Below are 24,427 nucleotides of genomic sequence, written 5' to 3' on the forward strand. Positions count from 1 at the left end.
AATGCCATATTACTCAGCTAAGCTGTTCACTGCATTTTGTACTGTAAGCAGACCTTATTAAATAAAGGCAGTCAAGCCTTGCAAACAATAGTTTGTATCAAATTTTAAAAATTAAATTTTTACTAGAATTTCAGAATTTGTTATTGTTTCTAGTTATACTAATTCTTTAAAATAAGCTTTACACTGGTATTATAATGAAATATTTAATTTTGTGGCCTTGTCCTATATGAGGCACATGTAGGTAATTGTCAGGATGAAAGAAGTTTGTGTCTTACAACAGATTCTTGAGCATCTTCCAGACTTGGCTCACATTAATTCTCCCAGCATTGTGTTTTCCATTGCACCATTTATAAAGGTAAATACTATCAGGTTTAAGATGGAAAATAATTTGCAATTGTCATCTTTGACACTTTGACACTTTCTAGTACTAGATTCTTGAGATGTATTATGAAAATAAACATTTAAGGGATTTCTTTATCTAGATTGCCACAGTCAGAAATCCTCTAGACCTAATCCCCAAACATTAAACTATTTCAGTCTCACAAATTATGACTCTGTTTCCTTTGCACCACATGCTACCTTTAGTTTATTCTGCAAATAAATAGTTCCGTTTTCTTAGATGGTGTTTTGTTGGGCTTTTTAAGTCTACTTAATTTACAGAATTTTATTTTATGGCTTTGATTTTGTTTTGTACTGTACAGTGTGAAGTCTTCCAGTAGTCTTGGCAACATTTGTATCACTGATTCCTGGCTATGGTATTTTTCCTCTTGTCCTGCAGTAGAGTAATGAAATATCCTTACTATAAGTAGACTTTTTTGTGCTTTTAGGGTTTTCTGAATTCAAAGTCTGATATGTGCACTGGAGAATGAAGAACAAAAGTCTCTTCGTTTTCATACTCTGCTGCATTCTTATCTTAGCTCCAAGTTTCTGGATCCTAAAGTAAGATTCATGCCTGTACACTGCAAACATTCCTGAGGGCTTAGATCTCTTTAGCAAGTTAGAGAGCTGAACACTTGTGTAGTTTTCACTCTTTTTTTAACCCCCCCTCTGCAAAATTATGGAAGTTTAAGACAGTTGTTTAAATGGCTAGTGGTTGACGTTTTATGCTTGCACTTTATCTTCTGTATCCTGAGAGTATAAATAGTGCCAGTGATAGAAAACCAGAGTTTCAAAACTAAATTTATCTTGAAAAGAGAACTGTTATGATAATTATGCATAGAGCTTTAGAAAATGGAAATAATATAAATCTTCACTAAATGGTCATTACTCAATGTTAGATAATCTGCTATTCTAAAAAGAATATTGTATCATTCTTCTTTTGAATCCTTGTGTGGTCACAGCACAGAACATGATGCTGTAATACTCCAAGGAATTGTTCTACTTTGCTTCTTTGCTTCTATAGTGAAGCAGTTTCCTTTAATCAAATGGAAGCCAATAGAAATACACGAGCATTGAACAGGGCTCTCTATTGCCTGCTGGGAGATATTTAAATTTGTGCTGGCTTGCACTAGAAGGAAATGCTGTTAAAGCATTTTGTTTTGTTCCTGTAAAAACTCTAATATTCAGTGTGTAAAATTGCCATAACCCCCCCCCCCCAGATAATATCATATGTACTGATTAAGGCAATTAACTATTCGGCCAATTGTGTAATAATAACATACATGTTTTAACATGTTTATTCCTGTACAAGCTGATAATACTTTCTTTATACTATAAGTAAAAAATATGGACTACTCTGTTGTTTCTACTTAATTTATGTGATCCTGGGGTATTCTCACTTATTAACTTGAAATAATCATTTTTATATATGCATATATGTGTATATATATACATATATATATATATATGGAAAGAAATAATTAGATAGGTCTTAAATTGTAACAATTGATTTCTGAAACTGGAATTGTTTTCAACTGAAAAACAATTGAAATTATTGTTTCAGTCAAGATGATTTTGTATTTTTCTGTAAATAATTCCTTGCTAAAAAGGTTCAGAAAAAGAAGAATGTTAAAATTACAGAGTAATTTTTAAAAAATATGAATCAAAAAATATCAGTTGTCTCTGCATATGGTGTATTATTGTGCATTAGTATTTTTGAAGCATTCTCTGTCTGTTCAGCCATGTGCTGTTGATCCTGGTCCCACAAAATGTGTTAATTGTGCATAGCTATTAATAGCAGTAGTTACTTTATAATTTTTCTTTTGTTGATGTTTTTTGTTGTGGATAGTAAGATTAAATTTATGTTTTCAATCTTGTTATAATCATATTTTTTTAAAACAGATGGAGCAACCAAGCATATACTGTGAGTTGTTAGACAGGAGGCTTGGGTAAGATTCAGAATTAAGTTTTGGGTTTGTAGTTATTGAATGAGACACAAGAATGTGCCTCGGGTACTGTGGTTTAAATGTATTGCAGTGTGTAATTGAGGTGAATTTGATCTTAGCACTTTAGAATGTACTTTTGTAAGGCATGAAGAAATTTTAGATATCATCATAGGGCTGGTGAGAAACTTCTGGAGGGAATGTACCTGTCCACACACTGTTTTGGCACAATATTACCTGAGAAAGTGTTGATTATGTTTACCAGAATTACTGTCTTCCTACTCCTAACTAACTTTAAGAGAACTATAGGCTTCAGGAATCTGAGTTGTAGGGCAGAACTTACCATGCTGGCTGCAGGAAATCTGTATAAGCAGTGGAGTTTGTTTACCTAACTTAATGGAATTTTTTTTTTAACAAAGAGCTAGGAGAAAGCTTCTTTCCCCTTCTACAAATTACCTGAGGAATTTTACTCCCTAAGTGAACTAATTTATTGTACTGGAGTTTCAGGATTCCTCAAAATACAAATTCTACCTTCCAGTTAGTTAGATAAGCATCCAAGTATGAAATAATTTCATCTTGACCTTTTAATATCTAACTTACTTGAATTTTGCTTCTGAGTAAATACCTACTTAGCTTTAATACATTCCTACTTAATGTGGAATGGCTCTGAAAAGTGAATATTACCATCTAATTGTTAAGGTAATAAGGAAAACATTTTCCCTATTTGAAGTTTTATACATTAGTTTATTCTTATTTAATGTCAAGAAAATTAGTTTAGGAAGGCTGAGTAAAATGGGAGGAGCTATAAATGGTTTTCCTCCAAGGTAACTAGATGATCCTTTCAAAGTTAAACTGAATGAATATTTTTTATTTAAATCTTATTAGTTTGATACATAAATAACACTTCTCTCTTCTCTCCATTCAGTGTATTTCACTGAGTGGCTATTATATTTCTTTTTAAAGTATCTGTACATATAGATCAATACTTTAGATTTAATTTCGCCTAATATTCCTGAGTTTTCTTGTATTGATGTGATCTCAGATCCTAGCTGGCAAAGTAAGGTGTACTCTGTGTGATTGTCTGAGAGTAGCTCCTTCATGTGCTCATGTCATAGATCCATGTTATCTCCCAGTGAAAATCCAGACAAGCTAAAAATGCTGTTGTACCTTCTTGCCAAATAGATTTAATTTGCTGCATGTGAAACTGTTATTTTAGAGAACCTAGTAGAGAGGAAATAGAATATAATAAAAAAATTAATATACTGTTCTTTCTGGGGGGAGCAAAGAATATGAAACACATTGAACAGTAGGGTGGAAAGACAGATGCTCCTGTTTTAATGCAGTCTATGTAAGAGGTATGCCTGGGATTAATCTAGTGGTAAATTACTTTCTATCCTACACTCATAATCTCTGTTTATTGGACTTGTTATTGTGTGGTAATCCAATTTCTCCATATGACACCAGTGTAAAAGGGAACTGTCTTTGCCTGCAGAGACCAGTGCCATCTATTTTCCCACTCATCTCTTTCACAGACCAGAAAGTGATTGTACACTGCACTGCATTTCTAAGTACAGCTTTCTTTGCCCTTCATAGGAGTCTTCATTTGGCACAGAAAACTCAAGAACTGAGTCTGTTTTGATCTACTGAGCTTGACTTTATAGATGAGACTCAGATTGGCTGTCAGTGGAAAAGCTGAGCTTTCTGCTGTGAATAATCAACAGTTGGCCAGCAGCTGTATGTGGAAAGGGCTGAACTGTAGAGCCTTGTGAAAAGCCAGTGTTTTATCATCCATATAATTGGTGCCTGAAATCCATCTGCAGCCATGTGTTAACAGATCACTCAGGTTAGAAATTAACAATCTCTAGCAGTGATAGCCAATTCCTGGAGAAAACCATGGATGCTATAGGAAGGTGATAATGCTGTAGTGTTGATGCAGAACCAGCACTGGAAGTCAGGGTGAAGGACAGAGCCTTAAGCCAAGGTTTTAGTCCCAGTAACTTGGCCAAATGGTAGTTTAAATAGATGTTGTCTACCTACCCTGACTGTCTTATTTTGAAACAGTGTAGTCTGAAGAAAAGACATTGAAAAATGTCCACAGTGCAAAGGAGAAATTCTGTCTCTGGCATTATAAAATATAAGATACCTGAAATTAACCTTTGAAGTTAATCTTGCATGCTCAGTTCTTTAATTTTAGAAGCTAGAGGGTCTTTGCTGTGGCAAATGCTTATCTTTTCCCCTGCACTTCATTTGTGATCATCTGCTATGAATTCTGTGTTCAGTCATTTCTGACGCTACTGTTAGGAAATAACATTTGTTCAGTTTGAATTTCATGCTATTTGCTTTTGTAAAGTAACCAATTCACTTCTATCCCTCTCTTTCTCCTTTTGCTTTGATTTTTTTCCCCCCAAGCATTGTGAATGTTTTTTCAAGGAAGACAGTCTGCAAGCCTTAAATATCACTCTGCCGTTCTAATTCTTAAATTGAAACCTTTGGGTTTATGTTTTTCTGTATAATCTTGGTGTATATGCTGTCTTTCCCCTCTATCTGTCAGAAAGATTAATGTGAGAGTATTAACATAGTGCAGCACAGGATTGTGTGAGCTAGTTCTTGTCACTCTAGAAAGGACATCTATTCCTTTATTGTATAGTATGTTTGAATTTGACATGAGAGTAGGATCCCACTGGAGGATAAATGTATCTCTTTGGAAAGCTAACAAAGGAACAATTTCATGTAGCAGAAGCGTCACGGAAGAGTGGTCATAGTTTTCACTGCTTGCACCTTCAGAGTAAAAAATAGAAATGGATCCAGTCATTTAGTGCAATTCTTGGATACTACAGTCACAGTAGTTGAGAGTAGTTGGATAAGTGGACAGACAAGAAAATAGGGAAAGCACATTTAGTATTTGAAGTTATTTATTAAATATTCACTGAAGAAGCATGGGGTCACTATATTTCACACTTAGAGAAGATTATAGAATAATTTAAACTCTATAAAAATGCTAGCAAGATGGGTAGCCACTGTCTTTCATTTAAGAAGCATCAGAACAAAGGTATGTCACTCAGTAAAATAGCACTACATGTAGCTGAGGGGTTTTGCTGAAATAAATCTTAGAAGAATTAAGAAAATGACAAAAAAGTGAAAAATGAACCAAATGACCTTCTGTAAATGACTACTTGAAGTGTGAATTCAGACACTGCTTTGTGAGAACTTTTATATGGAATGGTAAATGAAAGAGATTAGCAAGGAACAGAAAACCGGCTTGCTTGTTATTTGTTGTGCTAAGAAAAGCAGAAATTTAACTCTATAAATAAGCAAGATTGCACCAGACACCAAGTTCCATCATCTGTTTCTTTTCTTTATCAGAAAAAACCTGGACAACTCTGTAATTTTATGTAGCTGTCTAGATCAGCTATAGTTGAGCTGATTCCACCTTTAGCAAGAACCAACTCTTTTCATGCTAAAATAATCAAGATAAGAATGGAAAAGACAGGTCCATCACGCTTTGAATCATTCCAGCTCAGATCTGTGTAATTAGCCCAAGGGATTGCTAGAGAACTTCTTTTTTCTCTTTTTTTTTTTTTTTTTTTTTTTTTGAGAACTTTAGTCTTCTGGCTGGGGAAGCAGTTATTAAATCTGCACAGTGCACTGTAACTCACTTTTGAAAGACTTGCACCTGTTTCCACTGAAATGTCTGAGAAGTGAGACAAGGTATTGGATGAGGAGAGGTCTGAGCACACTTCTTACCCTTCACTTGTTAAGCAACTGTTGAGCAACACGAATTATAATTGTCGAAACCAAACCTAGTCATGTTGAAACTGGGAAGAGATTAATTCTTCCAGAATGGAATGTTGGTTTTTTATGTTGTGGGTGATACAGTTTTTTTAATCCATATTTGCTTAAAAATATGAAAACCTGTAATCTGTATCATAGCCAGTGTGCAAGATGATAGAGTCTACCAAAAGTGCTATTTCCTGCACCATTTCATCTCTTGCTATATGTGTAAAACTTGTTACAGAATTAGTATTTAACATCTCTTTCTCTTACCTGCCTTTACTTTAAGACCTCTTTTCTTCCCAAAAAGTGTGTTATTTGTGGTGATATTGTGCATATTTCTAGAACACAGATGGTGTTTTGGTTGGATTTTTTTTGTTTGTTTGTTTAATAGTGGTAGAGCTAGCTCTGACCTTATTCTGTTCCTTTAAAATGAATTGTGAATACTTCTGTCATAGATTATAGGCTAATACAATCCAGTCCTTTGCTCAAAAGTGTTGAAGTCAGGCCGAGTTACTCAGGGTTTTCCCAGTTTGGTCTGGAAAACATCTGAGGACAGAGAGAGTACCACGTCCTGGGTCAACCTGTTCCCATGCCTGACTGTCCTTGGACCAAAACCACTTTCCTTTATAGGCATTTGGAATATTGTGTCCCAGCTTACCTCTGTTGTCTTGTGTCCTCCCACCAAGCAAAACCCTGAAGAGCCTGACTCTGCTTTTGTGGTCCTTGCAGGCAATTTCTTTTGTTGTTAATAACAATTTTATAGATGTTAAAGTACTGAAGTACTCTGCCTCACTTAAATTAGCTTCCTTTTTCGTGGTTCTGATATCAAAAAGACATTGGAGGCAATTTGTCCTTTGTGTCTTCTCTGTTAAAGATGTGGGTGCTTAAAGAGAAGGCTCAGAAAGACCTTATCAGAGTTTATAAATATCTAATTGGAGAGTGCAAAGATGAACCCCTACTCTTCTCAGTGGTGCCCAGTGGCAGAATGATAATGAACATAACATAAACTGAAGCACACGAATTCTATATGAAGATAAGAAATTTTTTTCTACTGTAAGGGAGGTTTGGAGCAGAAGTGTTTGGATTGGTGTTTGGTTATTTATTATTATCTAAAAATAATAAAAATAATCTCATATAGAAGTAAGTTTTACATGATGATGGAAAGATGAAATGAGATGCAAGTTAAAGGGAGCCAAATGAACAGCTAAAATACATTGTAAGAAAAAATTGTTTTTAATGCTCTGTTCTTAACTGCCTTTTATTCAGAGGCATATATTTGCTGAAATGAGAATAAAATGTCTTGATTTCTTTTTCCATCTGTGAAGCCACTGGGTCTATTTGCTTCTGTAATGTTAGGCATTTTAGTAAAAATTTTGGGTTATGTCTCCAAACAATTCTTGTTGTTCCAGCAGGAAAAAAAAGGCAAAATATTCTCACTGTATAACAAAAAAAAAAAGTTTTGATTTTTATTATCTCTATCTTAATAGAAATTTATTCTGCTAGGTGCATAACTTGTTGTTAACTTAAACTTGTTGTTTAAGATAACTGTTTAATATAAGACTGAGTTAAATTTTCCAGAGGACAAACTAGAAAATTTGTAGAGGCATTTTAAGATTTATGGCTTGTAACTGGAGATACTCAGAATTACAGATTATTAGCTAAATTGAAAAATAATGTATATTGAGGGACTGCCAAACATTTCTGAGATGGTATTTAAGACCTTTATTTGCAGATAAGTGTGTGCTGATATGAAATATCAGCATTCTTTGCTTATTAGGGCAAGTAAACCTGGGGAGTTGTATCTCATGCAATAATCTCTTGTATCTCTCCAGAACCATTTGGAGCTGATGGTGCCAAGGGCCATATTTAGGTAATGCTGCTCCATAATACAGTGTCAGACAAAGCTGTTTGCACCATGTGATTACACACACATCCTCCTTCATGCCCTACAATTTTGGTGCCTAATAAAGCTAAAATTAGGATTCCAGATTCTCCAAAGCCAGTGGTGGATTCAGAGACTAATTCAGCTCTCCATTAGGAGCACAATCTGCATTGGTTTCACAGAGGATCCTCATTTCCTGCAAACCTAAAGAACAACTATTTAATTAAATTATGTCTTTAGGGGAAAGGGAATGTTCATTCTAGCTCCATCTTTACCTGATTCCTCCCTTCCCTTAACTTGGAAAGGAAAATAGTTTGCAGTAGACTGTGCTCCTTGTTTTGGTCTTTGATTGGGGTTTTTAAAACATGATCTTTTTTTTATCTCACTGATCAGCTGTTCCTGTCTCTTGTACTAGTAGATAGAACATCTGAGTGTAAGGCTGAAAATTGTGTCATTGAAAATTGATCCCTGTTCCACCCAAAGTGATGTTCTTAACTATTGTCATCTAAGAAGCCTAAAAAGAGAATCAATGTGAATATTTAATTTTTTTTCCTGCAGCTGTTCCATATTGTTGTCTAATTAAAATATATGGAAAATATGTTGCATGTCACTAGCAATTTTGTCCTAAGGCAAAGCTCTGTTTATTAAATACTCCTTGAGACCATCTTTTCTCTGCTTGGAGATCACTTTCCCACCTGTGAAGTAGTCCTAGGGAAACTCAGTAATTCAATATAAATGCATCAGCAGCAGAGAGAAAACCACACACTGAGATTTTGCCATCATTTCATGTCTGTCATGGAAGTTTTCAAGCGAAGATTGTCAGGCTTCTCTTTTTACATTAGAAAATATGTCTCCAGTGGATTGGATGGCAGGGTTTTATGAGGACTTCATTTTGAGAATACTGAAATCTAGAAACAAATTTTCTTTCAAAAGCTGAACCTCTAATCCTTCTAAAGTGGCAGTTAATCCACTAGTACCATTAAGAATTATATTTCCGTTCTGGTTTTCTCCTCGGGTAATAAAACCTTAAGAATTCAGTGTTTTTATTCTATATGCTTTCCCTGCCAGAGCAGCAGTTATAGAATGGGTTGGGTGGAAAGGGACACCAGGCTGCTCAAAGCACCATCCAGCCTCGAGCACTGCCAGGGATGGCATCCACAGCTCCTCTGGACAGCCTCTTCCAGTGCCTCACCCCTGTCAAAGTGAGGCATTTCTTCCAAATGTCCAATCTGAATCTACCCTCTGTCAGTTTAAAGCCGTTCTCCCTTGTCCTGTCACCATAATTCCTTGTGAAAAATCCCTCTCCAGCTCTCCTGCAGGGCCCTTGAGGGGCAGGAAGGTGCAAATGTCTCCCCAAAGCCTTCTCCAGCTCTCAGCCTGGATGTGCATGTCTAGCACTCGGTGATACCTGGATGGACTTCACACTGTCTCCACAATTGCTGGTATAAATTTATTATACGACATTCTTCAGTTTTACTGAAAGTTCTGAACATGAGGTATTACATGTTTCCATAGCCTACATCATATTTTAGCTATGAAACTCTTGGTTAGAAGGGTCTACCCTTGGGGATTTAGACACTTAAAAGGCATCAGAATCTGTATCTGGAGTGATCTGATAAACGTGGGGTTTTTGGTTTTTTTTAAGTATAAACAATCTTTGAATAAGAACAATTCATGCTCAGAATTTCTGATACTATCAAGTTTTCTCTGTCAACCATGAAAGTGATAATCCATTCTCTCAAATAGAAGATTGCCATCAAATTTAAAAAGCATTCTTTTAGTTGAAAGTGTATTTTCATTTTTGTTCTCCTATTATGGATCTACGGTGACTGTTTTAGGTAAGGTTTTTCCTGTATTGATAAACTTTGCTAAGAAATCCCTTGCTGATCATTTAAAACTTACTAAGTTTTAAAGCTTTGCTGTTTGGGGCATTAAATGTAAATTGAAATAAAGTTTTGTTGAGGCTTCTTGGTTTTGATGTATTTATCAGAAACTTAACTGCAAAGTCAAATGAAGTTTTAGAGATAGATATACACAGAGGTAGATTTCTAGAGGAAATGTCTTTAACCCAAATTTGAATTGCTGCATTTCTAAGATATTTTTGTTGATATGTGATTATTTTTATAGTTTTTTCAAAGAGAGAAGAGAAAGATACTGTCTCCACCCTAAACTCACTGCTGTGGAAACATTGTTTATATCTTTCTTTCAATTTTGTTCTGTAAACATATTTTTAGAAACAGCAGCAACAACAACAACAAAAAAAAAAAACAGCAAAGAAAAAAAATCTATGAGTAGAAAAAAATCATTAATTCAGTTTTCCCTGTATCATATCATCTGGCTTAATTATCATTGTACCTGCAACCAGGTCTAAAAAGTGATTTAATTCTAGCTCATCTATCACTTTTAAAACATCAAATTTAAAGCCTCTCCTGAAGTCATCATTTTTTCTTTTAAATTTTAGGATTTGTTATCAGGAAAACTGAAGAAAAAGACATGTATAAACTCATATTACAGATATATCTTCCTTCTTACTAACACTGTGTAAAATTTTGTCATACTGCCTTCTATTTCAAATTTATTATAAAAAAATGTTTTCTAATATTTATATTGGTTTTAGCTCAGCCCTCTTTTCCTCAGATTATCTTTTTGGGACACTGGATACAGTTTCAGGCAACACCTTTTTCCATTGGATTATTGGTACCAGAGCAACGAAACTGAAAATAGATTTCTAAAAATGAAAATCAGGAAGGACAGTGTAGGGCACGGATATAAAATACTACAGAGCACCTGGTAGCTGCTGATGTTTGTGAGCTTGAGCAGTTGGAGATGCTTAAAACTGACAGAGCACATTGAGATTTGTCAGATTGGTAACCATGAGTCCCCCAGACATGCTGTGGGCTAACAGGGACATGGCAAACTCCTGTCAGGAGTGAAGTGTTGGGGCTGTAATTGTGACAGGCAGTGATCCCTACCAGTTCTACAAGTAAATAAATACATAACCTTCCTATCATGGACCTTTTTAACAGCCTAAACGTAATGTACTTAGGCTCTTTTTCCTTTTCTGATAAATAGAAATTTTAAAGTATTTTGAAATGTGAGGGTTTATTCTTTATTCTTTGGAAAAATGACCTACATTAAAGGAGTCACAACCACATCCGTTTTCTGAGCTGCTTCACTAAGTCTTAAGATCTTTTTTGTAACATTGTACTTAGAGAAAGCCAACAATTTATAGCTTCAGGCACGTGGTTAGTTTTGAATAAAAACATTGCTGCTAAAAAGATTTAATAGTAGTGTAAAGGAGCAGTGCTTATTATTTCAATAAGGCTACCCTTTAGACTCTGCACAGTAATCATTTATTTATATTTATATATACACTTTCAAATTAAAATTTAGTTGATAGAACTTGATGAATACATTGGTTTCACTACAGACTGAAGTATTTTGCAATGGCTCAGAGCAGGCCTAGCAGAAGGGTTACATGTGCTTTAATTGCACATTCTTCAATCCCAATCTACAAGTTTTCTTTTTCTGAGTTTCCTCCCACCCACCGTGACTGCACAGATACTACCCTGGCACCAGTGGACTTTAAAGGTAGTCATTATAGATTATAATAAATTTATAAAGTAACAATAATTAAACATATTGACTCTTGTTATTATAAAGCAACCAGAGTCAATATTTTTAATTATTAGCGTCTTCACTCACACCTGTACCTCTTGTTGGTTGTTTTGAACGCCTGATTCGTGTCACAGAATAGATTATATGGTATAGCTATTTTTACTGGAGTTATCCATATTGTGCATTGTTAGAGTTGTACTTTCTATGAGTCAGATGTAGAAGTTTTTCAGCTGTTCTGATAAACTTCTGATGCATTTACCTACTCTCATAACCTTGATCTCTGACTCAATAATACTAACAATTGTTTTCTGCAATTCTTGCTGCTTTATAATTGTTTCTAATAGCATCAAAGACTAGAATGAAATTTATATTCTTGTAACTTGATTAAAATGCTGTTTTACTGCAGAATACCAACATAACCTTCATGATCAGAGTGTGCATATGAAACAATTCATCATTAAACTGCAGGAAAGAACCTGCACACACAGACATTCATGTGTAGGATGCATTGAAGACGATGCTGGTGCACTTTGCAGCTCGTTGTGAGAAGACATGGCAGCTTCATGTCTGCGTGTCTATGTTGCTATCATTGTAGCTCTAACTCTTCGAGGGCTGCTTTGTTTATTAATTGTATCTTACACTAGCAGAAGATGTCAGCTTTCAGCAAGCCAGGATGTTGAAGGGAAGTGTAATCCCAAGCTCTCCCCAGAGGCACTGCTGTCTGACAGCTATACAAAAACAACTCTTGAATAACTAACACTGAGGTATTTTGTATTTTTAAAAAATACATTTGTTTTTATGCTCATTATTAATACCTTCCATCTTTTACCTGGTATTTGTTTTTGGATTTTGTTTTGTTTAGAGGTTTTTGGGGGGTTGGTTTGGGTTCTCTTAATGCTCCAGAAAAGTCTCATATTTAATCAAATGCAAGGAATGCCATGTCTTCAGGGCAGATATAGAACAAGGTGAGAGCTAAAGCCAACCTGTGTTTGATTAATTCTATGCTAATGAATAAGAATATAATAATTTATAACTACTTGTGAAGACGTTTTCTGTTTAATTATATTCATTTCTTGAGAATGCCTATAGTGACCATTTAGCAGGGTCCAAGTTGATATTAAGCATCTGGCTCTTCTTTATGATTCAAGTGTTTGATATATTAATTTTTGGATTGAATCTTACATGGATTAGATGATCCAACCTTTCTAAAACTTTCTTTCTACTTCTTTCAGGGAAAATTCAGGGAAAGAGACAGTGGTGCTTTGATATCTGTTTCTTCTTCCTTTTCTTTTTCTTAATTATGTTTCTGCAACCATCTGTTCTTTTTAATCTAGTTTGATGCCAGAAAGTTCTTACTCAGGGCAAAACTAACTTCACAGACAATACTGTGTCATCCTTGCATCATCATAAACAAAACTGGATTTTTGCACAGGAGAAACATTTGCACAAAAGTCTCCAACGGGAAAAAAAATGGTGCCGGTGGCTTTCTTGTGACCTTTTTCCCATTGAAGTATTTCTTTAAAGCATGCTTAGTAAAATCCTGATATTTAATAAGTAGCAGCTGATACTGAAAGAAGCTCAAAGACTTTTTATTCTTTGTTCTCCAATGCAGAATTTCATGTGTGAGGCTACTCATGCCCTGACAGCACTGCCTGCTGTGGCATTTTCTGATTATTAGTAATTATTGGCAGCATTTTGCAAGTATTCCACAGCAGAAAAGATTTCATTACAGGTACAACCAAAATCTCAGTCAAGAGCTGCATTTCAAAGAATAGATACCAATGAAGAGATAAAAATCAAACCACAACACAAAAAAAACAAAACAAGAAAACCAGGAAAATTATCAGGACCAGGGGACGACTTTTCACTACAACATTATGAAGTTGAAATTTAAGGACTTTCTAACTCTTTGGACTACTTTACTTAAAAATGTTTGTAGTTTTGTGTTTTTTTTCTAATGTATTTTTCACTGTGCCTCAATTTTGATTCTTTAATTTTTACTCTGTTGTGAATGGTCTCCAGAGAATTTAATAGCTCAACCTCATTTGCTATTAAGCAACTAAAAGAAAAGTGGCCAAAGGTCAGGGAAAGAATATCAGTCTTTAAAATGAAGTCTTATATATATATATACATACACATATATATACATGTACACACACACACACATATATATATATATTCCTGAAGCCTTTTTTTTCCCTACTATCTATCCAGAGGATCTTTGTCTCTAATAAAATAAAAAGGGCTTCAAAATAAAGTCTGTGTAGTTTTCAAAGTATTTTCTTCAAAAGCAGGTTTGCAATAACACTATCAGATGTTTTTATAGAAGTTTATTACAGAACTTATGCTGAGCAGAGTAGACATGAAGAGCACTGCAGTGTCCAGGCAGGAGAGCTGCAATGCCCACAGGGACAGGGGCAGTCCCCACCCAAAAACTGCCTGCTCCAGGCTGGGGGCTTCTCTGTCTGCATTGGTTCCTCACCAGGAACACTCCTTTTGGAACACAACTAAACTGCACCTTTTTTTTTTTTTTTTTTTTTTTAACAATTGCATAGAATGTCTATTTTTGGAGAAGGTTAATATAAAGCATAGGTAGACAATAACTGAAAAGTTGCTACTGCAAACTAGATATAAATAAACATGTATTGTATTTTATTTAACAAATTTGAGCATTGCTTGTAAATGCTCAAAAATATGCTTGGATGTGATAGTGTTCCTTGTGGAGTGGGTTTTTGCTCTGTGGGAAGAGGCTTTTCAGTCACCTCTGGTAGTTGCCCTAATGTTTTTGCCATCTTGAGACTTCTCTCAGAAAAGGTTCCCTTTCACTGGTGTGTTCTATTTCATTTCAAGATTTGGTTACCAGCCCCTCCAGATTTGTCCTGCACACGAGGGACCTAACAAAATAGGAGATCTCAAGGAAACTAATATTTTAGGGGTTATTTTATTTACTGAATTGCAATGTGTCTTGGAATTCAAGCCTGGAACCACTGGGTGGGGCTGTACAAATGTCAAAGACTTCTGCCTATGAGTTTGTAATACAATCATCAACTGAGTCAGCACATGGGTACAAACCGAGGAGGAGGAGGAGTAATACAAGGCAGCAGTAAGATGTTACCTGATAATCATTCAGCAAAGAAGAAACTGGCTTTTGAAGGCCATGGAAGCTAAGAATTTGAAACAGAGCAATGAAGTGGCTTTGCTAATACTTTCTAGGATGTTTTGTGTGCAGAAGAGCACCAATTTTGCAATCCTCCTGCAAGTAAAGCAATGGACAACAGACATAAAGTACAGCTACAGAAAAGGATAGATTATGAACCACTGCAGAAAATGAAGAGAAGCAGAAGACTATACAGATTTTTGGCCTATATTGGGATAGCTTCAAATACTTTCAGCTTTCCTTCTCTTAAATAATTATGTTGTAGAACATCAGAGTTAAAGCATTCATCCTACATACAGTTATAGTTTATCAGAAGAGTTACATGTTAATGAGACAAAGTAATTTCTGTTATCTTACAGTTTCAGTAACTACAGAATCCAAATGTTTTAAAGACTGAAGTCTTCTGAGAATACATCTGATTCTTTCCTTTTGTGTGTCAGGTTGCTGAAAATTTCACTCTGAATGGCTGCTGCCATGCTTAATTAGCAAGCAGATCATAAGTGAAACTGCTTCTTCACCAACTGTGACCAGCAGGTATTGACAAGAAAGCCATGTAAACTCTACAAATGACTGCTGGTGTGCTTAAACCAGCAGAAAAATATGTTCACTTCAATGTCCCTGGGGCATTTAGCTTTGTATTAGACAGCAGCTTTTACTGGAAATGTGAGCACAGGGCTTGTGAACTTGCAAAAATCTATAATGTTCCAGCTGTTTGAAAAGGTCCCCACATACTTATTGGTAGAATGTTGTCAATATTTAACACAGTAAGTTCAAAACTTTTCTTCTAGGGGATATAAAATCAGAAAAAGAAATTGTCCATTTTTCCACTTTTTAAAATTGGTTTTGATCTATTTTTGTTACTCTTTTTCTTCCAGATATTGGGACTAAAGCCTTAAAGCTGTTCTTTTCCCATAACTGCAAGAACTTTTGCTCTCTACCACCATGAAAATTTTAATTTGTCTAGTAAAATTATTCTCATAAAGGAGAAAAAAAATACAAAGTTGGGGGAAAAAGTAAGAAGCCTTAGTTAATGTGTATTAAATTCTGGAAAGAGTTGTTGCCTTTGCAGGTGAAATCCTGCTGGGTTTTGTGTTGTTAGGAGGGAATTAATACTTCATCCTTATTGCAGCCAGCAGGGATTTCCAGCTCCTGCTTGTGAATAAACTGTAATATTGACCCTTCAGTGCAAGTCAGGATGCAGACAGGTGTCCAGAGCCATCTGGCTTAGCCTGACCATAAAGTCCTCATTTGTGAAGGTGATAATTTCTTTATCATTAGAACCTTTGGCTTCAACAGACCTAGACACCTGGGAATACTTTGCATTAGAATTTTTTATTAATCCACAGGCTACCCACAGGGGATATGTGTGTATATTTATATATAGGTACATGAAAATATGTGTCCTTCTATATCAAAATAATATGAAAGTAAGATAAATTTATTTAAAATACACTATTGGAGAATTGGAGAATTCAGAGAATTTGTACATGGATTAGTTGTGAAATTCTCTGTAATTTATTAATTTAAGAGCACTTGTGATGAATTATGCAGAATTTCTCTTTTTTATATAATTGGAAACCAAGGTACATTTTGTATGCCCAGTCATGGAGATATAAGTGCATAGTCATTATCTGCATGAATTCAAGAGCACCATATTGTGGATTAAAACTGGAAGGAATTAATTTTGCAGACCAGTGTCAGAAAGGACTTTTGCTACCTTGAATAATAGCTGCAATTTTAAACAATATTTTTGTAGAATGCCTAAGGAAGTGATGGATTTTCCATCACTGGAAATTTTGTAAGATCAGGTTATACAAACATCTGTCAAGAATGGTTTGAGTATAGTTGATTGAGCCTTGGGGCAGAGTGGCAAAGTGACCTCTTGAGTTCCCTTCCACCTCAGTGTTCTGTGACTCTGTGGCATTGTGATGCCACATATTGCAGATATGTATATAGAAATTAGAAAACTTAGAAAAGTTTATTTCTACTATTTTATCCCAATCCCATTTCTTAAGGTTGGGGATTTATGCAGATAAGTAGAAAAGAAAGGAAAAGGGTTCCTTATTAATTATGGAATTTTTTTGCAATTCAGTTGGATTATTCATTTTGAGATCTACCTTGAGACTGAATGAAAGGAAAACAAAAGCAAAGCAGCACAGAGGAAGACTTGGAATTTGCTAAAGCAGCCTTTCTTACTTAAATGATGGTATGTTTAGCAGAGTTGCTAGCCTTTACTAAATGGTGATACAAATCACATGCTAATTCAGACTGTTCTGTGCAGTCCAAAATGTGCATTTGTAGCCTCTCACTGTCTGTTGTCAACAGGACTGAAATCATCCTGTTGATGAAGGCACAGTTACCTTCAGGACTATTCAAAACTACAGATGCCAATGATGGCAAAAACAATGTTCATGCCTCTGCAGCTATGCCTGCAATTCATTATCAGCTTCTCCATCTCAAAAACTGAAATCCCAAGTGAAGTATTAATTCAAATGGAGTTGAGAACGTATACTGGATAGAAAAGCTGGGTAAGGAGAGCACACAAGTGGTCTGGTCTAATAATGGCAAATTAGATCTCACTCAAACTAATCAAGTACTTGACTGCTCTCCCAGAGCCCAGACTAGTGTCCTAACAGCAGCCCTTCAAACACATCTTAATGACATAGCACTCCTGTTAAATATTAAAGCATTTCAGGTTTGGTGTTCTGCAGAAGGAACGTCAATTAGGAAACTTCAGAATGCAAATGGCCTTGCAGTAGTGATCTCCAGTACATGTTGTAGGTACAATTAATATGCTTAGATATTATGAGAAACACAACATGGCTTTTTTATTACAAACAAAGCTAAGCTTGCTAGAATTGACTGAAATTAAATCTCTTATGAAAGTGAAGCAGTAGTTTCACTGGTAGAACTGAATTGAGGTTTTTTAAACAGTGACAAATCATTAAGTCAACTTTCAAGCTTAATAACAATTTCTATCTGTGCATATGCATGTCAGTGTTTGCTCTTTGTTGTTCAATTGAAGACATTTGTTTTAATTTATTTAATTGGTTTTATTTTGGGTTTAATATTACTGAGTTCTTATTTTTTTAAAGTCAACATTATTTGATATTGTTATTTAATATTTCTGTCATTAAAATGCATGTCTACTACTAAACATCAGCTCTTGAGAATGTTCTTTAAATACTACTATATAATAATAGACTGAAAGTTTTTAGGTTTTTGAAATTGACCCATTTTTAGAAATTTTTGCAACATTTGCAGATTCAGAATACAAACAGCTACTCCATTTATAGAACACTCATTAAAAATGAAGTAGCAATTTAGTACAGGAATAGTTAAGAGGTCAGTGAAAGTCCCTGCAGCCTGGGACTAAGGCATTGCCTTTATTTGCCAGAGTACTTAAAATTTTTCCTCAGTACGATTAAAAACTGAACATAAGCTGTTATTTACCTCAGCTGGACATGCACGGTTAATTTTCTTATTCTGAGTAGACATATGAAAATAATAAGTGCTGATAATGTAAGCACATGTGCAAATACCCACTTTCAAAGAAGACAGTGGGAGAAAATATTTTCTCTTGCCTTGAAAAATATTTAATACACATATTTTGAAGTACTTATTAATTATATATGCTTCTATTCTTAGCTGTTTGGTGTGGTTATTATCAAGTGATATATACTTGACTGTCCTTGTTAATATGGGCTGTATTTGTAGAAGCATTTTCTTTGGAAATTTGTATATTAACGGTAGTTTATTTAGTAGGAATGCATTTTAATATTAATTTAGAAGGGATGCATTCAAATTTACTGGAAACTTCTGAAAAAGTTGCTTTATGTTTCCATGTCAATGGAGTCTTGAAATGTTGTGTGTCAGAATTTCATTTTTACAGAAAATTACTGGTTTGAGCCCTTTTTTTTCTAGTTTGTTGGTTTTTTTTCTCCTTGCTCATTTGTCTCAGTTAATCAAGTATTTAAGAATGTGTGGGCAATTCCAACCAATTTTGAAAGGGAGCTATTTACATGAACCTTAAGATTTACCCTTGTTGAAGTGAAGTTCAAGTACCAGATACAACAATCTAGTTAAAATATCCCAGAACTGATGTGGAAGATCTGCTAAATGAAGGAGATGTTGCTGAAATTGCAGCATGATATTGGGAAAAAAATATATATATATTGCCTGGTTTTCTTTGATTACAAAATAATGTAAGCAACACTTTTAGACTGAAATATGGCTTTTTATACCCCGAGGAAGTCTAATGTGTGCCTAAATTCAAGAACATGGCTAAGAACTTTATTGTTATCTCTGTTCAGTCATGTCTTGAATAGAGAGAAAAATGAAAATATAGTTCTTAAATTTAGCTGAGATACTGACAATTGATCGTCAAGAAATAATTTCTCAGTGTCAGAGAGGTTGAATAGCCTTAACCAAATAATAAAATGTCAGGTGTAAAAATGTTTTTGGCTTATTAACATTTATCCCATTCTTATGAACTGTTCCAAAGCCATTAAAATGAGTGCAAATAATTCCCACTGGCAGGTGGGGTTTGTAATGTACACTTATCATAGAGGAGGTTTATTGCAAAAACATCAGCAGATCTCAGCAAGTGAACTGATGCTTTCATCTAGGCCGATTCCAAAGCAGTGTATTGGCATATTGAACTGTGTGGTTGGTTTTAGTCTTGGACTTCAGTAACAAATTAAGGTCCTCTAGAATGCAAACATTTCAATTGACTTATTCTAGTTCATTTGATTATATATTAAATGGCTCTTTTCAGCTACTTTTGCTGTATCTCTTAGGGATTCATTTAGCCTGTTCTAAAAATCAGATTTTGGCTAATTCTTCTTACAAGGAAGCTCCAACAAATCAGGATGTAAGAAATTAAGGCAGGCCTGTTACTCCATTATCCAAGAATAACAGAAACATAAAGCCACAATACAGAATAATGTAGACTGCAAAAGAGCTTAACAAGCAACTAGTTAAAGACGTAAGACCAACATTATTTCAAATGCATTAGAACAGGAAAATTTACACAGGAAAATTTGCAGCTGATAGTAGATTATTTAGAAAAGGAGAAACGAAAGTCAACTGCAAAGTACCTCAGTGATAATGAGTGATAAAGTGACAAGTGAAATTCACTGTTAATAAATATAAAGTGGTTCTCAAAGGGTGAAAGAATACAAATTTGTACACAAGAATGGACTTCAAACTGACAATTATTAAGAACTTCACTGTGAGATTATCTATTCACAGTGTATTCACTGTGAGCTATGAAAATTGTAGCAAAAGAAAAAGAAAATTTAATATTACACATTTTTAGAAAGAAATAGAATAAATTAGAGAACGTCATGGTTACCAGCAGTGTCACAATGCTGCACCTGCATCTTGAAAAGGCAAAGAGAAGAATGGGCAGGATGAGTAAGGGATGATTAAATAAATCTTTTAAACAAGGAGCAGGTAGAACTACAAGCTTTCAGTCTGGGAAGAAGAAAACTGAAGGAGGCTATGACAAGTTTATTAACTCATGAGTGGTGAGTAAATAGCAAATCGTGATTGTTCACTGGCTCTTTACTGCAAGGGCATTGGCCATGAGGTGAAACTAGCAGGTGATTGCTTGTGGTGAACCAAGGGAAGCATTTTTCAGTTTCACAGAGTTACACCATGGAACTCCTCGACACAAGCTGTGTTAACAATGATTCAAAGTAGTAAGATTTACAGAATTACTGATATTGTCCATTAAAGACTCAAAAGCTCGTGATTCTGTTCCAGACAGCCACTGTAGCTCAGACTCACTGGCACCTAGGAAAGTGTGCTTGGGAAAATCGCTGCTTGCCTGCCTTGGGTTTGTCACTCCCCCAAGTGTCCTTGATGGGCCACTGCTAGAGAGGGGATACAAGACAAGTAAATGCTTGGTTCCATCAAGTATGGCCTTTCTTAGATGAAGCATAACAAATGTTTGAGTTAAAAACACTGCTAACATGCTTTGATTTGCTTGTATCTTCAGAGATGGAGAGCTGGCTTTGTCTCTTCTGTGTTTGTTTTAATTTTATTTAATCTGAAATTAACATCTCCATTGAGACGAATGGGATACAATTTCTAGACGTTTGTTGTTTGTTACATGAAATTATGTTCCTTGCATGACTAATTATATTTTAATTTGCTCACAGCATATAATAATATCTCTTTTTCTTCATTTAATCACATATCAACTCTTGCCGTGTATTTAATTCCTGTACTTTCTTTTTAACACATTTTGAATGAAAGTTGTGCTGAGGAGTTCAGTATTTATTGGTAAAAGGCCACTTCAGACTGCACAATTTTAAAGCATAAAAAAACCCAGTAGGTGGTATCTTTTATTAATTACTTGGATTATGGCAGAGACAAGGGTGACTTCAAGACAGGAAGGGTTCAAGCATGCTGGAGAACAGGACTGAGTGTCAAAATGCTGTTGCTATCTCCAAGAAAAGGTTTGCATAAAATAGGCTGCAGTTCAATAGAAACAATGGTAAGTAGGAAAGAAGAGAAGTGTTTAACCATACAAATCCCAGTGTGGAGTTTTTGGCTAGATAAGAGTCCTGCCCTGAAAAACTTCACATGATTTGATGGATTAGAAACTGTGCAAGAATTAATGCCATCTCCAAGCAAAAAAGCGGGAAGAATGTAAGGATTATTTATATGGACCATAATCTTGTTATTCTCTGTGTTAGTGAGGTGTGATCTGAGTAAAGAGGCCTAGAATTTGGTGTCTTGACTGAAAATGAAGCAACAGAAAATTTTGAAATCAGTGAGAATGACCAGAGTCTACAACACGACTCACAGTCTAAAATTAAATGAACTGTGATTGTTATCACATGCCCTCTTAAGTTTAATCATTTAATCATGTTACTTTGTTCCCTGGCATCTATGAAACATAGAAGCATCTGAGTTTCTAACTTTCTCTGTTAGCTTGCTTAATCTTTTATATTTGCAGCCTTTTCCCCTCTGGAATGTGACTCCAATCTGTCATGCTGCTCTGGTTTTCTTTGTCTTCTGTAGATCCAAATTTGCTTTCAATATCAATGTCAGACTGTTTGGTCTAATTGTATATTTCCTAGTCTTTACTAAATGAGTGAAAGGCAAAAGCTGGGCTTTGAGAGATAAGAGTGGGAACTATGGCCATTTAGTCAGAAATGGAGATTTTTTTCTCTCTGCCTCTTTCCACAGAACTCAATAAACAAACACATCCAAATGCATTTAAAATTGTTTTGACTTTATTTATATGAAGTTTCTTTTAAAAGTATCTTCAGCAAGTTGCTACATATTTCTGTATGACATACCTCCTAGTTATGAAGTTTTCTCCTAGTTAAAAATGCAGTTCTCTCAAATTCATCTCTGTTTCATCTGGAGCTCTTATAAAATCTACTTTTATAGTAGATTTTTTATATGAGATGTAACACTCTATTTTGAAATATAACTAAAAATGTCCTTCTTCTTTGTCAGCAGTTGCTTTCTTTTTGTTTATATTCCATAGATCTGCAGTAACATTTAGTGACAATGACGCTCCTAGATTAATTGTGCATTGTTCAGAGCATATAACTTTGTCAGTTTTAATTTTGTTGCCTTTTTGTTTCTCTGAAATATGTTTTGTGAACTTGTGAGGGAATGAGCAAGGGTTATCTTAGTTCATTTATCTAATACAGCAGTCAAAGTACAGACTCTGCATTTTTTTTTACTATCTCCTTATATTGGCAAATTATTTATGCTTGCAATCTTTTGTTGACAGCCACCTCTGAACTCTCTCTTCCTTTTGAGAGTGACTGACCAGAATGAAACACACTGTTCTAGTCACTCTGAACCATTAGTTTACCAAAATGCATTAAAACTGTACTGACATTTTCTCTTACTGCTTTTGCATAATAATAATGTGCTGGCCTTTGTCCACTGCTGAGCATCCAACTGAAGTTTTCACTGAGATTTTTGAGTGCTCCATAAAGAATCCTAAGGGTAGGGCTTCCCAGGAGGTCTAAGGGATCTACGTGTTCATCTCAAATTTGAAATTCAAATTTGAGATGCATCAGAAGCTCTCAGCCAGTATCTTTTCCTAAGGAGATGTCTGGTGCAAGGTTATGAATTAACTGGATGCTGAGGATTTCTTGTGCATTCCTGCACTTTGCTTTCTGAGCTATTTTTTTAATCTACATTAAGTCTTTGCTTTTTTCATCCTGAAACTAATAGTGAAGTACTTTGTCAGAAGGCCAAATAAACTTTGTCAACCTGTTTTTCACCCCCTGCTCTTTAGCTTGCATGACCGATGGAATCCAAAAGCAGCGTAAAAAATTTTGCTCAGCAAAGTGGGATATGTGTTTGTTCATATGAGAGGGAGGCATAATCTAAACAAGTTTATTTAATTTTAGGATATCATTGCTTCTGTCCATCTTCTCACTAATTTCAATGTAATTTCTCTCAATTTCCATCAATGACAGTGATGTTTTTAGTATTGTTCATAGGTTTAAAATCTCTTTTGACATGTGGGCTGATACTGCTTGGTAGTTTTTCAGCTCTGTGATTTAAAAATCTCCCCAGAACACCTGGATGTATTTTTAAACATACATAGTGATTAAATTTTTCCTTTATTGTTCAGCTGTAGCAATGCAACTTAGCATTTCAATCTTAAGGAATTCATTTTATGGTTTTCTCCATTCTTCTATCACCTGGACATTCAAGGGATTTGAATTTGCCTGTGTAATATAACTACAAGGTGAGAAATACAATTCTGAAAAGCACAAGAGGAAGAGAGGGGAATCTTTCAAAATTTTCATGACTTTGCTACTCAGTAAAAAATACTATGACTGACTTCTGTGGGACTAGAATGAGACCAGTATAAATGGTTCTAAAAATTTCACTCAAATTTCATTTTGTCTTCAAGGGGAAATTACTGTGAGAAATCTGAGGTGTAAATTATGAAACACATTAGCTGCTGAACATTAACTCCCCATGTGAATAAACAGAGTTTGAGTAAGTTGCTCTATTTGGGAAGCATGTAATCAACTGTAAATTCAAACTCCATCTCACTTTGTTATGGCATAACTACACAAGGTATGTTTGATCCAGTTCCCACAAAAAAATGTGAAACCTGAACTCCAATTAATTCCATTTCCACTTGAATCTACTACAATACCACACTTAACCACTTTTGCCTCCCTATAGTACCTGCACTATAGAATCTAAATTTTCTTAAGGTTTGATATGTTGTAACAATCTAAGTTCGTCTGCACTTGAACATTTGATCCTGAACATATTTCCAGTGTACCCACATTGATCTATTTGCAATCCACTTTTATAATCTACATTTGTCAGCATCAGCTGCATTGCTCATAAATCCACATCATTTAAATTCCTTAATCTGCCTGTAGTTTTTTCTATTACTGTCTGTTCTGTATTTCTCTGTGTGCTATATATGTGTATGTGTGTGTGTTTGCACAAGAACCTAACTGTTCTCACCTGTTTTTCCTACAAATGCTCATTTTTTTGTTTTCCATCACTTCCCTTGTTTTCTCCAATCCTTTTCTCTTTCACTAGTGGCCTTGTGATGCATTTAGTAGTTGGTTATGTGCTGTAATTTAAAGTACTTCACATTCAATTTCTCTTGCATACTCATACATACACAGCAGATCATGATGTTTAATGAAATAGATT

At 35.0% G+C, this 24,427-nt stretch overlaps 1 protein-coding gene across 8 annotated transcripts in view; it reads left to right on the plus strand.

The window, feature by feature from the left end:
* LOC106858985 (heparan sulfate glucosamine 3-O-sulfotransferase 1-like) overlaps positions 1–24,427 on the plus strand; it is a 54,116-nt gene that overhangs the window by 14,553 nt on the left and 15,136 nt on the right. Inside the window, exons 2-3 of one of the 8 annotated variants that reach the window (XM_088169172.1) lie at positions 15,628–15,765; positions 16,845–16,958. The exons of 5 other annotated variants lie outside the window; for them this stretch is intronic. The gene's annotated coding sequence lies outside the window, so the exon portion shown is untranslated. Of the gene's footprint in view, positions 1–15,627; positions 15,766–16,844; positions 16,959–20,265; positions 20,284–24,427 lie in introns of those variants that run through there. 2 more of the 8 variants (XM_088169171.1, XM_088169177.1) reach the window with 2 other exon arrangements.

Source organism: Sturnus vulgaris, chromosome 8, assembly GCF_052056855.1.
Source record: "Sturnus vulgaris isolate bStuVul1 chromosome 8, bStuVul1.hap1, whole genome shotgun sequence".
Lineage (NCBI taxonomy): Eukaryota > Metazoa > Chordata > Aves > Passeriformes > Sturnidae > Sturnus > Sturnus vulgaris.